This window comes from Podarcis liolepis (assembly GCF_965112155.1).
Source record: "Podarcis liolepis genome assembly, chromosome: 3".
NCBI lineage: Eukaryota > Metazoa > Chordata > Lepidosauria > Squamata > Lacertidae > Podarcis > Podarcis liolepis.
In genome coordinates, this window is record NC_139557.1 from 110,056,482 (window position 1) to 110,070,810 (window position 14,329).

At 43.3% G+C, this 14,329-nt stretch overlaps 1 protein-coding gene across 48 annotated transcripts in view; it reads right to left on the reverse strand.

The window, feature by feature from the left end:
- NRXN1 (neurexin 1) overlaps positions 1-14,329 on the reverse strand; it is a 1,011,196-nt gene that overhangs the window by 200,080 nt on the left and 796,787 nt on the right. The window lies entirely within an intron of this gene.

The following is a 14,329-nucleotide window of genomic DNA, read 5'->3' on the forward strand; positions in this document are numbered from 1 at the left end:
AGATTGGCAAAGCCAACAGAGCTGGCTGAGACTCCACTGCTCCCACAGAGTGTTATTTAAACAGACGACACTTAACTTCCTGCCTAGCCAATCCAACAGTCTAGACCTGCCCCTTGTGCTTGAGACTCTAGGTTTCTCAAAATCACTGTATCCTTTTTTCTTGTTAAAAAAACAGATTTTATTTTTATATAACAGGAAGGGGGGAAGTGCACATTTAGTCTAATTAGCAAATGCTAACAGTGTCTTAGTTGTTTCTAGCCAATGAATATTTTACATGAGGGCAGAAGCAGCTGGAACAGCGAGGCAGAGAGGTCCAAGAAGAATGACATACTTGCTTCCCTGTAGAAGTTTATGGCACTGAGATGTCTTCAAAGTTCCTTTTGTTTATGCTGCAGAGAAGTTTTACTTTATAAAAGCACCAAGTTTATTGCTGTCTCATTCTCCTAGCATGCCAGAACGGAACAGGGAAAGGGCTGTACCTCAGGGGGGTAAAGCATCTCTGTTCTGAATGCAGAGGGTTCCGGGTTCAAATCTCTGGCAACTCCAGGTAGGGCTGGGAGGGAACCCTGCCTGAAATCACAAAGAGCTGCTGCCTGTCTCTGATGACCATACTGAGCTAGATGGAACAATAATCTCACTTGGTATGATGTAGCTGCCTATGTTCCTAATAAAATAAGAAATGGGTGGACTCTAGTATTCTACCATATTGGTCTTGGATGTGGAAGAATGGGTGACTTCCAACGACTGCTATATGTTGACTTCTTGAGGAAGGTCACTTCACATTAAAGTCAAAGGTAAAGGTACCACTGACTGTAAGGTCCAGTTGCGGAAGACTCTGGGGTTGCACGCTCATCTCGCTCTATAGGCCGAGGGAGCCGGTGTTTGTCCGTAGACAGCTTCCGGGTCATGTGGACAGCATGAATAAGCCACTTCTGGTGAACCAGAGCAGCACATGGAAACACCGTTTACCTTCCTGCCGGAGTGGTACCTATTTATCTACTTGCACTTTGACGTGCTTTCGAACTGCTAGGTAGGCAGGAGCAGGGACCAAGCAACGGGAGCTCACCCCATCGCGGGGATTCGAACCGCCAACCTTCTGATTGGTAAGCCCTAAGCTCTGTGGTTTAGACCACAGCGCCACCCGCTGCCACTTCACATTACCGATGGGTAAATCTATTAGTTTTGGTTTCCTTCAATCTCCTCCCCATTTTTTTCCAGCTTAAGTTTAGTTTTCCACATTCCCCCCCCCCCTGATGGAAATTCAGGGGATAATTTCTCCAAGAGCGCATGCGCACACACACACATTGCATTTTTATGCACACTTCACCACAGTATATGTGGTTTTGCGTACATTACTTGGCTGGAGAACTACATTGCAAAATTCAGGGACGTGTGAATTTTGGAAGATTTGCGTATGGTTTTGTAAAGTGTGAATTAGGTGCATCCACCTTTAAATGTGAACTGAGTTAATTTTTTTACCCCATCCCTACTTCACACACACCTCACCATTTTGAAATCTGCACTGGTTATATGCATATCGGGGTGGGAAACATGTGACCCACCAGATGTTGCTGGGATATAAGGACTCAGCTTGTGCTTCGTTCTGTGACCTTCATACTAGAGATCTTCATTATCTTTTGGGGAGGCTGAATAATGAGGTGAACAGGGATAATTCAGGGGACCTCCACACTCCCAAGTCAAAGTGCAATGTCAATAATAATGCCACAGAGGGCAAGTGAGGTCAAACAGGACTGAGGACACACGAGAACAAAGTAAATGAATAAAGCAAACGTTTTCACTAAAAAGCCACAAGGAAAAAACCAAGCGGCCTCCTTTGGCAGTGCCCAAGAAAATGTGTGAAAAACTGTGAGTGGTTTTAGCTCAGCTCTAATTCCGGATGACAATATTCCTGAACTCCTACCATGGAGCAATTATGGAGGAATGATCAAGTTGCCTCTGGGTGTTCATAAATGAACAGACGAGTGCTGCTGGGCAAAGCACCATGGCCCCGCGTTTGCCAAAGGAGTAGCAGGCTGGGATAGATTTTGTGCCATCAGAAAATTGCCCGCCCACTCCCCTACCCCTCAAATCAATATCTCCCCCCTTTATTTTTCCCAGCGGTGTCAAAGAACGTTTAAAGTTTAATGTGGATTTCCTACGCGCCGAGATTTATAGTGTCACTTCCAATCTGGTGCAACCAAATAAACTGGGATAGGAGGTGTTTGCTGTCTCCATCCATGAGATTTCACATTCCGCCATTGAGCTCAACAGCCCTTTAACCCCCTACAATTTCAGGGAAGAGTTTTGGAGCATCAATTTGAAGAGAAATTCACAAAAATCAATTTGCACAGTAGGAAAGGAAACCATAGCAGGTGCATTTACAGATGTTACATCCTCTCCTCTCCTATCATCTAACACTGAATTGTAAAAGGCCAGATAAACACAGAAACAGAAGGGGCCAAAGGGCTGTAAAAAAATCACTGCTCTTTTTTATTATTATTTTCAAAGGAAGTAAATACCTTAGCGTGTATTTCATGCCAGATCCCATGGTCCTTGAGTAATAGTTCCCATTTTCACAGCTCTGACTCTAGGAGATTTGCCATCATTACCTTGTCTCCCCTCACATTATCCCTACTAGGTAGGTCAACATAATTATTCCCATTTTACAGGGTGAGATGTGAGGGAAGGGAACTTGCTCAAGGGCACGAAATAAGTCACGTGGCTGAGCTGGGATATGAAATCTGATCGACCTGCTCTAAATCCATAATAGGTAAAGACACAGGTGATGCAAGAAGACGCAGAATTTGGCTCTCGGTGGAATACATTTCCAAGGCTTCTCATCTTATATACGGGTAGCAGGCTCAATTTTTCAACCATCAATCCTTATGTAACCAAAATGGTTTTAAGGAGGGAGGAAACATCACAACATCACGAAGCTAAGAATCACACAAAGCAATGGGTACCATCTATCCCTGGACTCCTTTTGTCCATTTAGGTGCTTCTCCCACCCCACCCCAAAACTGGATAAATAATGGAACAGAGCAAAAGGAGCCCAGTCCTGTTTCAAGTATATCTTTGCACCCATTATCAGGAAGTTGACTTCTCTGTACAATATCACATCCTGTGTTGTTCATGCAGAACCTTGGCATAAAGAGATCCTCCACTGCCTGCCAATTTGCTAGCAATTTGCTAGCCCTTAACGGCTTGGGGCTAGTTTGATATACCCACTCAACTACTTCAATCTATCAAATGAGCACTTTTCCAAGTACCACACAACGGGTCGCATTCAACTATGTTCTACTCAGAGTAGACATGTTGAAATTAACAAACTTACTTATTAATGTCTTTGAGCCTCCACTGAATATGACCAGCATTGGGTATAACTCATCGTGCGTTCCACACACAGTATTTCTGTGTGGCAGCACCCACGCCCAGGGACAATATATTGACCGTATTGTTTTTGACCCCTGCTGAATGCTTTTTTTCTTTAGGAAAGTCTGGGTATATAGATTTTAGGTCAACTTGTTTTAAACTTCTGACCTTTACTGACACTTTAAATGTATATTTTACGTTCCATGTAAATTACAGAGAGGTTTCGACAATTAAGCAGTGTACAAACTGCTAAATAAATAAACAAATAGCAATGAACAACAAACACAGCCTTGGCTGCACGATGCTGAAAAAGTAAAGGAAGGAACAAGCAAAGGACTTTCTCAAGGCCGTAAATGAAAAGTAACTACGGCGCTATAAGTTTCAGATTCATTATTCTGCAATGTATTTTGAGAGCCAGCAAACAATAACATCTGCGGGGAAAGAGTATAATGAACCTTGTAAGGCCTCTTAATTTTCTCTCTTTATTGCCGCAGAGATTCTGAATCCACTTCAAAATAAACCCAATTACCTTTCTAAAAAGGTAAGCTGATGACTTCAGGGAGATCCAGGGGCCTCATCTTTCCCACAGTACAAATCAGCAGAAAGGATCTGGGGGCTAATTATAGTCTACCTGTCCACTTATCAACTAGAAAAGCATAAAAGTGATGCCTGCTAGAGTGCATTCATCAGCCAGCTTTTCATGATTAACCTGCCCCAATTAGGAAAGGAGGAAGAGTAATGCATCAGAAACTAATTAAGGTGACACTGAATCACGTTATTTCGGACTGCAAAGGATCTTAAAAGGTCACTTGCTCTTCTCTATTTTTCCCCCCTTTCTGCCCTAGAGCAGATCACAATATAAAGGAGAAACAATGTTTGCCTTAATCCAAAACTTATTCGAGAAGCTTCATGCTCCGTGTACAGCCCAGCCCAATTTGAAGACGATGGGGAAATTTAAAAACGTGACGCTCATGTCACTCAAATCCTATTATTGCTTACATACATGGCTTAGGATGCATTAGTTCCAATGACCAGAGTATTTTATAGGTTCATAGATTCTGACATTGATATTTTTGGTTGTCAACCAAATTACTAAATATTTAAATTTTAATGAATCTCTATTTCTATATTTTCCTGTAATTCTCTCTCTCCCCCCCCCGGTACATTTTTCACTATCAGCTGTGTTTTAGTTTTGTTCAACTTAGAACCTGCCACCTGCCCCAAGTTCTGTGTTTTTTCTAGGACTTTTGGCAGAGAGTTCTTAGGGCCCTTCACTGTTATTACAAGATCATCCTCATATGCTTTTAATTTATATCTCCCACCCCCCATGATTCCTCTGATGGATTCATCTGGATTCCTCTGATGGATTCCTCTGATGGATTATATTCCTCGACAAAACTTCTAAAACCAAACCAAACAATAGAGGTGATAGCGGACATCCCTGTCTTGTTCCTTTTTGAATCTTGCAGTTGTCAGTCACCACCTGATTGGCAATTAGTTTGGCTTTTTGCTCAGATTTTGCCTGGTATGACTCAACAGTGGGCCTTGAGCCAGTGTGGTGTAGTGGTTAAGAGCGGTGGACTTGTAATCTGGTGAACCGGGTTCGCTTCCCTGCTCCTCCACATGCAGCTGCTGGGTGACCTTGGGCCAGTCACACTTCTCTGAAGTCTCTCAGCCTCACTCACCTCACAGTGGGGTGGGGAAGGGAAAGGAGAATGTTAGCCACTTTGAGACTCCTTCAGGCAGTGATAAAGTGGGACATCAAATCCAAACTCTTCTTCTTCTTCAGATCAGGGAGAATTCGGCTTCCCTGTCAACTCCTTCCCAAGTTGCTTAGGGGGTAGTAGAGGGGTCCCTGGAGAGCCCTTGATAAACCCTCTCTTCCCCTCACCCCTTGGACCCTGCTATGACAACACCCTCATTCATCAGGGACTCTGGGAAATTTTGGCTGCAGTCACACAACAGTTTATTCCATTTCCCTGATATTTCCCTGCTAATTTCTGTGTTATATTTGAGCTTTCGAGAGATTTAAAAAGCCACTTCTGGAAATCTAGTGGAATCAAGTGGAAGTTTAGTGCTCAGTTCTGCTTTAATTGGTTCCAGAAATAGTCTGTTTGCAACCCCGTAAATCCAGAAAACCGTGGGATGAAATTGGGGGTAAGCATATCAGCATGAAGTTCTTTTCTGCCTTTTTCCCCTGGGATGTGCAGAAAAGGGTGGAGGAGCAATGATGCCGTTCAATGGCACACCCACCGGTGTGAATGAAATTCAGTGTGACGTGCCGGTAAATCAGTCAAAAAGCCGCAGCTCAATAAGATAACGGGTACTGAATTTTTAAGGGAACATTAGAAAAGTGTTAGCATGATGATCAGGAAAAGCAACACAGTATTTGCTCCATCTTAAACGCACTCACAGTTTCCCAAGAAAACTGAAGTTCTTACTATGGAGCTTATCAAAGAAAAGATTGCTTACTTCATAACGTCACTGAGCATGATGTGTAGGACAAGTTTATGTTGAAGGGAGAGAGACTCTGTTTTGGCCAGCAGGTAATGGCTTTTTTCTCCTGCCTTGTGCCTCCCTCCAGCTCCAAGAGCCTTCAAAATAGAGCTGCTCCCAGAGGAAGAACTGAGACTCTTTGCCATCAGAGAAGGTGGTTGGTTTCACCTGCGCTGCCTCACCTCCAGCCCCAGGAATCTTCAAAAGGGAGTTTTTGTCATGGACATTATTAGGTGGATGTGTATTTTAATGAGTTGAAGAAAGATGAGGAGTCTCAGGATGTGTGGAGAGTATGTGCATGAATTCAATAGTTCTTGATTTAACTTTTGGTTGCCATTTTGCTAATGCTGTTAATATTGGTTTGTAGATTACAAATGCTGTATAGATTTGTTAATCATATAATATGACTTTTGCCGTATAGATTTGTTAATCGTATGCTATCGTTTGCTTTAATTGTGATGTTTAGCTTATTTTTGCAGTCGTTGTTAACAACTAGGTTTGTTTCCCTGATGATTTGCTGATTATTCTATATGATTTATACTGTATTTGTTATGTTCTATCATGTTTTTTGTTATTTACTGTTTGTCAGCTGCTTTGGAATTCGTCTGAATGAAAAGAGGCAGAGAAATACCGTATTGGCCTGAATATAAGCCACACTTTTTAACCAAATTCTCACCGTGAAAAGTTAAAGTGTGGCTTGTATTCGCGACCTTACGGTATGCAGCCAGGAGCAGCGAGGAATGGAGTGCTTATATTCGGATATTTTTTCTCTCCCCCCCCCTCCAATTTTAAAGGTGTGGCTTATATTCAGGTGCGGCTTATATTTGGACCAATAAATCAATCATGTTCACTTAGTCATGCTCACTAATTTAAATGGGTCTACTCTGAACAAAACTTAGTTGATTACCACCCTTTGTCATCATCTCTAAAGTCAATGAAGTTACTTGATAGAGGGGGACGGCTGGCTGGGGGCACATGAGACGCACACAGGCCACCTATTTCATATGATGGCCCTGGTGCTCAGCTACCAATAAACAGGAAAAGAAAGCACAGTCAAGTCTTTATGCAGAGAGCCAACGGAACCTCACTGTGGCTGTGCAAGAGGCAGCAGGGGGTGGTGGTTAGAGGGTTGGACTAGAACCAGGGATGTTCAAGCTCATCTGTGGAGCTCACTGGGGCCAGTCAATTGGTCACAGTCCAACATACCTCCTAGGGATGCTGTTAGTTGGAAATGTGGTGACTATGGAAGAACCACAGATGCCACCCTCATCTTCCTGGGCAAAGGATGCTATAATAATAATAATGTTAGTCTATGCCTTTGACCTCCTCTGCACTCTTAAGAAGTGAGGCTTTAATGTGCATACTACAATATTAAGACTGCATTATTGAGAATAGGCTTACACACACAATCTCTCTCACCCCTTTCGAACCAAGTCAATCCACAGATTTATTATCCCCACTGAGTTATTGATAATGCTGCTTTTGTATCAGAAGCAGGAACATTTAAGAGGACTCTGCAGCATTCAGCGTGTTTATTATTCAGTGTTTGCATGCATAATCTTCTAAAAGCATGGCAGATTAGGGGTGTATTACTAAATACAAAGCCAAATATCCCCCCTTCTTAATCCATTTATGTGTAACACATTTGTTAGTTAAGCCACTTATTACCACTTTCTGACATTTTCAACCACAATGCAGTATCTTGCATAGAAGCCTAGTAACAGGAGTCTGATTATGTTGGGAGTTGTTTTTTTCCTGATGCTGACTTACATATTGGCACTTGAATGGGAATAAAAAGGCACACACACACAGAGAGAGAGAGAGAGACCAGTGTACTTTTAACAACTGAAACAAGCTTAACCTAAAAAGCCCTTATTCTTGCATTTTATTTCATCAAATGTAACAGGATTTATTTCAATTAATATTCTAATTGCTCAACACTCGAGGAAAAATAAAATAAAACGGGGCTGGAAACTTTCATTAATTTTTCAGCAAATCGATTCAATCCCGTGTAATTAATAACTGGGAATAGTAAGGTTTGTTGTGAGCTATTCCTATTTCCGGTGACTGAATAAATGAATAACGTTGATATAGAGCGATTATTAACACAACAGATTTTGTTGTTGTTGTTGTTGTTGTTGATGATGATGTGCAGGTTGGCTTCTCTTAGCTGCCACCAATTAAATTTTCTGCCTATGAACTGGCTAAATTGAGGCATTAACTGCAGAATGAGAACGCAGAGCCTGAGCGAAGCTGCACGGAAGGCAATGCTGGAAACAGCAAACCTACAACTGTCCACCCAAGCACTGAATTGGGAAGCCTGATCATCTAAGAAGGCATAGCTGGAGGGTGAACGAAGAGTTTAGGCTCGCTACTAGCCATGTTGGCTATGGTCTGTCTCCTTGGTCAGAGGTATTATGCTTCTGCATACCGGTTGTTGGAAAACACAGGAGGGAAGAGTGCTGTTGGTGCCATATGCATGGGAATTATCAGATGTACAAGCATCCTCTTTAGAGCCAGTGTGGTGTAGTGGTAAAGAGCAGTGGACTCGTAAGCCGGTGAACCGGGTTCGATTCCCCACTCCTCCACATGCAGCTGCTGGGTGACCTTGGGCTAGTCACACTTCTCTGATGTCTCTCAGCCCCACTCACCTCACAGAATGTTTGTTGTGGGGCAGGAAGGGAAAAGGAGATTGTTAGCTGCTTTGAGACTCCTTAGGGTAGTGATAAAGTGGGATATCAAATCCAAACTCTTCTTCTTCATCTGGCTGGCCATTGTGGGAAAGACCACATGGACCTCTGGACTGAGCAAGGCTCTTCTTAAGTAGGTTAGGCCCCATCTGTACTCTACATTTAAAGCAGTACCATATCCCCAAAAGAGCCCTGGGAACTGTAGTTCGTTAGAGCTGATGAGAGTTGTTAGGAGACCCCTTATTTCCCTCACAGAGCTACAGTTTTTCAAGTGGTTTAACACTCAATCCCTCTTCCCAGAAAAGTACAAAAAAATGTAGCTGTGGGAGGGGAATAGGGGGATTCTAACAGCTCTCTGTGGGGACGCGGGTGGTGCTGTGGCCTAAACCACTGAGCCTAGGGCTTGCTGATCGGAAGGTCGGCGGTTTGAATCCCTGTGATGGGGTGAGCTCCCGTTCCTCGGTCCCTGCTCCTGCCAACCTAGCAGCTGGAAAGCACGCCAAAAGTGCAAGTAGATAAATAGGTACCGCTCTGGCGGGAAGGTAAACGGCGTTTCCATATGCTGCTCTTGTTTCGCCAGAAGCGGCTTAGTCCTGCTGGCCACATGACCCGGAAAAACTGTCTGTGGACAAACATCAGCTCCCTCGGCCAGTAAAGTGAGATGAGCGCCACAACCCCAGAGTCGTTCGCGACTGGACTTAACTGTCAGGGGTCCTTTACCTTTAACAGCTCTCTGAACCCGTAGCAAACTACAGTACCCAGAATTCTTTGGGAATTCTTTGACTGCTTGAAGTGGAATGATACTGCTTTAAATGTATACTACAGATGGCACCTTAGGCTGAGATATGATGGCTTGCTGAAGGACTTAGTGTTACAGATGATGCAGTTTGAAATGTGGGATGTGATGGCCCAAGTCAAACATTATCCATATTTAAGTGGTTGCAATCAGAAAAGAAGTATAGGTGGGTCACATTGATTATATACTCAAGAGAAACAAAAGGAGAAGGGACCTCTTACCTAGTTTGTTTATAAAAACATGTGGGTATTTTTTTGATAGCTGCAAGAATTTGCAATTTTCAAATTTATTTTCAGTAATAATGATGTTTATTGTAGGACATGTTTCCCCCCCTCTCTTACAGTTTCACGGGCATGACATGTTATTTTCTCTCCCTAATAGCAAAATTGCCATATTTATTACATGGTGGGTTATTCTGACCTGGTTCAGAAACATGATAAATAATCAACTCAATGAGATATTGTTAGCAGATTGAGAGAGACATCCAAGCTTCTCTTGTCAGGGTGAGACTAAACTGCAGAAAATGTGGACGGCCAAATGTCATACAGCATTCATCACTTGCAAGGTAACTGACTTCTTCTGAATTCACTCAGGCAGAAAATGAACAGCTGTCAATGCTGATCAAGGAGAAGGGAAATACAGCTTCCAGGGATGCGATTCCTCCCACCGCTTTGTTTTCAACATCTTTAGTTAAAACAATGTTATTTAGCCACTAAAAAAAAAATGGAAAGTAACTACAACAAAAGTCTAGACCAGCGGTTCTCAACCTGTGGGTCCCCAGATGTTGTTGGACCACAACTCCCATCATCCCTGATCTCTGGCCTTGCTAGCTAGGGATGATGGGAGTTGTAGTCCAACAACATCTGGGGACCCACAGGTTGAGAAAGGCTGGTCTAGACACTGAAAATCTTTTGGTTTGTCTATTCAGTGTAGCCTAAATCTTTGGCCTGAAACAGACATCACACTCAACCATGGTTTGCTCTCCTTAAGCAGAGTTTAGATAATAACACATAATGTCTGTATTTACACAACACAACAAGCCAGAGTTGCTGGGCTTCTTGTGATTTATGGCAAGGGTAGGGAACATTTTCCAGCCTGTGGACCATGTTGTCTTCTGGGCAACTTTCTGAGGGGCACATAGTGCTGGATGGGGCCAGATGCAAACATGGGCAGAACACCAAATTTAAAGTCTGCCTTGGTAAAGGTAAAGGGACCCCTGACCATTAGGTCCAGTCGTGGCCAACTCTGGGGTTGCGGCACTCATCTTGCTTTATTGGCCGAGGGAGCTGGTGTACTGCTTCCGGGTCATGCGGTAGGCTAATTTCTACACTGTCCATCCCCCCCGCCCCCAATCTATCATCTAACCAGAGAAACAAGACGCACAATCAGATTTCAAGAACACATTTCAGGTGGGCAAAAACACCTGGTGTGAGAAGCAGGGTCTGACTGATCAGGAATCAGGTGTGTGCTGGTACACCCTGGCTGATCATTCCTACCTTGCTACACCAAATTTGATTATATCTACTTTAGACCCAGCTACCTAACTTGATCTTAATTTTCCTATTACAGAAGCGGAGCTAACAGGGAAGAGGCAAGGAAGGAAGACTTGCCTGGACAAAGTTACTAGCTACTGTGAAATCATATCACCGTTAAGTTACTGTAAGAGAAAACCAGAAGCTGATTTCAGTTAAACTGCATGCTTGGTGCAAGCGGGGGGTTTGCTGCTGCCATTATTCAAAGCTTGAAGTTCCACCGACCTCTGGAGGTCAGGAGGAAGAGCTTTCTGTAAAATCAGAACCGAAAAAGAGAGAGAGAAGAGCAATTAAAAAGACCCTCAGAGATAGAAGCACATCAAGGAGAGACAAAGGGTAGCAATTTGTGTGGAATGGAGTAGAGGCAAAGAGCTTCAGGAACGGAAATGGAATTCTGGGAGGTTTGCTTTGGCCGTGATGACACAGGAGATCTCAGTTGAGCACATCATTATCCAGAGCAATGCTTTCCTCCCTGCTGGTGCTCAAAAGAACAGAAGGAAAAGAAACACCTGAAAGGGGTTGGGGGAAGGATACATCAAAGAGTGCCAGAAAAACCCTGATATGTTCATTTTCACAGAACTGTAAAACTATTTCCCCCCTTCTCTCCCTTGCAGAAACAACATGTTGACTCAGAAGCAAGTCCTACTGATTTCAGTGAGGCTTACTCCCGTGTAACTGGGTATCTGCCTGCAGCCTGAACAACTTCCAGGATAGCTACAAAAGTATGTCTTGGTTCCTTCCCACCTCCAGCGCCCAGCATTTTGAGACAATTTATTCAAACCATATGAGCAAACAACATTCAGCAATACTAAACCACCTTGCTGCTGTTTGTCTGCCATGTTACGCTCTCGTCTATTTAATTCCTTTCCCAGAGTCAATTATTTGATGTAATAAAAATAAATGTCACTGCAATTATATGATGTGACTGCAGAATCCCCGTAATGGAATATATTTTAATGCGATGTAAATCAACCAAGCCTTATATAATCTGCAAATTAGCCTGATGCAACACTTAACAAAAGCTGTGATAGGCGAGTGGAATACATTAGATCAATTGAGGTGATTTCCTGAAGGACCTGATTTGGAGAAGATGGGTTGCATCCTAAGCTGGCCTTCTGGGAACAGAAGTGTCCTTTCATTCCCAGAAGGTGGTGAAGATACCAAGGGACGGTCCTGTTAGAGGAAGGGTGGGGAGCCAGTGACCCTCCAAATGTTGCTGACCTACAACTCCAACCATCCCTGATCATTAGCTGTGCTGAAGTTCAACAAAGTATGGAGGGTCACAGGTTTTCAGCAAATTCCCCCTGCAGTCCACATTCTGGATGGTTCACCAACCCTCCAGAGCAACTTTGTCTTCCCACTTCCTCCAGTGGGATCTCACAGGAATTCTATTGTGTATAAGACCATAATCATCAGGATCAGGGCCCATTAGTCCAGCATCCTATTCTCACAATGGCCAACCAGACGCTCATGGGAAGCCCATAAACAGAATCTGAGCACAACGCCACTATCTGTCATGGACTGGCTGGACCCAGAGGAATGGTTGGAGGCACCAGCTGTGGAACCACTAAGGGATGAAGGTTCAGAGCCTGGATACTGGTGGTAGGGCGACAATGAGTGGTGAAAGGAAGAAGAGAGAGAAGCCTGGGAGGAGGAGGTGTTGGAAGCTGGAAAGGTAACAGAGTTGTATTGATCAGGGAGAGTCTGCAGCAGACAGAAGTCCAGAATTAGAAGCAGACGTAGAAGCAGGAGAGGAAGAGGCCCAAGAGGCAGAGATGAATCCAGCTGGTGAAGAAGCCAGGGTCTCTCCCCCTCCTGGTGTGACAAGCTCTCATCCTCACGATTCTCCCAGGGTCAGAAGAGGTATGAAGAGGGAGCAGCAAAGACAGGTGTGCCAGCATAGTCTCAGATTGCTTGGGAAGAAGGAGGAGGCAAAGACTTAGGCAGCTATGGAAGGTGGAGACCTTCAGCCCCCACAACTGCCTCAAGGGGCAAGATCTACCGAGAAGAGTTTGCTGTACTCATTAGGCCTGGCACTACTGAGCAGACCTTGTTTCTTTTAATAAAGAGTTAACTTCTCTTACTCCTTGTGATTTATTGCCGTCTGGCTCCCTCACACTCTCATACAGCTGCCTTTTCAGATAGTGAAGGAAGCAACGGATAACTGAAACAGAAGCTCTCACTAACTCTTAGAAAGGAAGGCTAAAGCAAATGTTTCTTCTGCCATTCCTAATTAAAGTAACACATCGTAACCAAAACAGTCTCACAAAAACAAGCGTGTTCCATCGGTTAGGAGTTGCCGTTTCTGATTAACATTGGACTTCAGCCAATTAATCAGCTCAAGGTTTAATTAATTAACCTGTGGTTAATGCTTGCACCCTAAAAAAATATATCTCCGATTCCTTTCACTTGTGCAGTGAGTGGTGTAGGAGCTGTTTCTGTGTGGTGTTAGCACATAAGCAAGAAGAGAGAGCGAATTGCAGTTTGAGCCTTTACCGCAAAGGAAGGCATTGATAGGATGGGAAAGTCCTATGGAACTAGACCCTCCCATGTGGTCATGTGATTGATATGTGCTATCCTGCAACATGGGATCGTGCTCTTATGTGAACCTGCTACCTTCAGAGTTCTTTCGCCAGAAAACAATGAGCTGAGAAATTCTCTTCCTAGAGAGGCTCACTGTTACAGATAGGTAGCCATGTTGGTCTGCCATAGTCAAAATAAAAAAAATTCCTTCCAGTAGCACCTTAAAGACCAACTAAGTTAGTTCTTGGTATGAGCTTTCGTGTGCATGCACACTTCTTCAGAGAGGCTCACTTCATTCCAAATCTCATGTGTTCTGCACATCAGTCAAATACCTTTTTTATATTATTTGCTTGGGTCTTTTAATCTGTTTTAATTCTGTTTTCTATTTAGGTTGCTCATTTGCTTTAATTCATGGGTTTTTTAAGGGGTTGGGATGGCTCCTTCCCATTTTCTGTCACATTTGATAGCATTATTATATTCTATTTTATGAACTAACCTGAAAGGTGTTTTTTTTTTAAAAAAAAACACACACAACCGAAAAAAATCACATATTTTAAATAAAATAAAATAAATATATGGAATAGCTCCCAGCTCACCAGGTGCGCATGGAAGGAGATGTTTCTGTTGTGGTGTGGTTAAGCAGCCATCACACAGGTTTAATTCAAAATGTCAGTGTAGGGCCTTATCATTCCTCAGTTCCAGAAAGCCCCTACAACACACCATTATCCTTAAGCAGAAACCGTACGGTAATCAATTAACTCCTGAGTCCACATACAATGGCAGAGCCTCACTGTGCCTTTGGAATAATTCATGAGAAACTTTGCAAGATCTAAAATAATGTAATTGCCTGTAAAAACCCGCTTGTTCCTCTCGCTGATTGGAAAATGAGTTTTGTGAAATGTGTGTGTGCGTGCATGTGC